Source organism: Rhinolophus ferrumequinum, chromosome 12 (genome assembly GCF_004115265.2).
Source record: "Rhinolophus ferrumequinum isolate MPI-CBG mRhiFer1 chromosome 12, mRhiFer1_v1.p, whole genome shotgun sequence".
NCBI lineage: Eukaryota > Metazoa > Chordata > Mammalia > Chiroptera > Rhinolophidae > Rhinolophus > Rhinolophus ferrumequinum.
The window spans coordinates 16,605,192-16,606,791 of record NC_046295.1 but is presented as its reverse complement, the minus strand read 5'-3'; the positions used below and the strand labels follow the sequence as shown (position 1 = coordinate 16,606,791).

General features: G+C 33.6%; 1 pseudogene; it reads left to right on the top strand.

Moving 5' to 3' along the window:
* Window positions 1-1,226: 1,226 nt before the first annotated feature.
* Window positions 1,227-1,378, top strand: LOC117032571 (uncharacterized; annotated as a pseudogene).
* The last annotated feature ends 222 nt before the right edge of the window (window positions 1,379-1,600 follow it).

Sequence of the window (1,600 nt, the reverse complement as noted above, 5' to 3'; positions counted from 1 at the left end):
GGCCTAATGATATTTTGTCCAACTCAGACTGCATATAAATTTGAAGGTGCTTTCCTGAAAATTATAAGCAGACTGCTCTCAAGGTATTCACCTTCTATTTTTACTTCCCTTCCCACCCCATCCAAATCTTCTCAAACTAGTCTTTAAAATACACGTACTAAACATTGATAAGAATCACTTAGGCATCGGTCTTTTCTTCAGATGTCAGGGAATATGTCTATATTTCTTACAGTGTTGGCAACTGGCTTAATTTCTTCAGGTTTTTAAATAAGGAAACATGGGAGTCCAATGTGATTATTCTTGCATTACCCAGGTAATTTCTCTAGGGTTGGTGACTCAATTTAATTTAACAATACACTGTTATGTGTGAAGGGGAATGGCATTTGGGGCAGAATCTTGATTATTTTTCATAAAATCCAATGTACTATATATTTATCAACCAACATCTTAAATTCTTCTTCAATCTGTATCTCTGAAGGGTTCATAAATTTTAAATTTAGGTCCCCACCTAATGATATATTTTTTTCAGATTATATTGACAACTTTTAATACAAAAATTTTCAAACACAGAAGTACAGTAAAAAGTAAAATGAATCCCTGTAAACACATTATCTAAATTCAAGTTGTCAAGACTTTACTGTGATTGCTTCATAATTTGTACTCTGCAGGAATATTTTATATAAACTTTAATTTTTTTAAGTTTTTAAATGTTTGTTAGTTTCAGGTGTACAAAGCAATGTAATAGTTAGATATTTACACGCCTCACAAAGTGATAACCCCTCTCCCAATCTACTACCCCTCTGACATCGTATATAGCTATTACAATACTAAACTTTTTACATGAATAACAAATTATAGAAGAGTGCACAAACTGTAAGAACATAACCCTGTAAGCATCCACATCAAGAAGCAGAACATCAGCAGAACTTCAAAAGTCTCCTTGCACCCCTTCCAGCGCTACTCCCAACTGACCTGTCTCACCAGAGATTACTTTGGCCTGTTTCTGGGCTGCTACATAAATGAAGTCATATAGTATGGACTCTTGGGTCTGTCTTCATTCGCTCAACATTATGTTTATGAGATTCACCCATGCTGTCCCACCTTGCTGAAGTTTGTTCACTCTTGTTGCCATTCAATTGTGTGAATAGGCTATTATTTACTATCCATTTTTCCTGTTGTGCATTTGGGTTGTTTCCAGTCTTTGGTATTAGAAATAGTGCTACTGTATCGCTTCTCGGCCTTTTGGCTAAGATCAAGCGTAGAAATAGTGCTACTGTTAACATTATTGTACATATGTTTTGGTGAACATCTATGTGCATTTCCGTTGTATATATAATAGCTGAAGTATTTTAAAGCAAACTTCCAGATATTGTCATTTCATCTTTATACATTACTTCAGCATACTTCAGTAAACATCTCTAAAAAGTATAGACATTTTTCTCACATTATCGTGATTTCTTGTTATCATCTGATGCCTTGTCCTTTATTAATTAAAATGCACTTTCAGTACATTTTTAAGTGGGAAAATCCCCTTTCTTCAGGATAGTATTTGAAGATAAGCTGAAATTATTGAAGTTGAAATATACTTAAATTGATAATT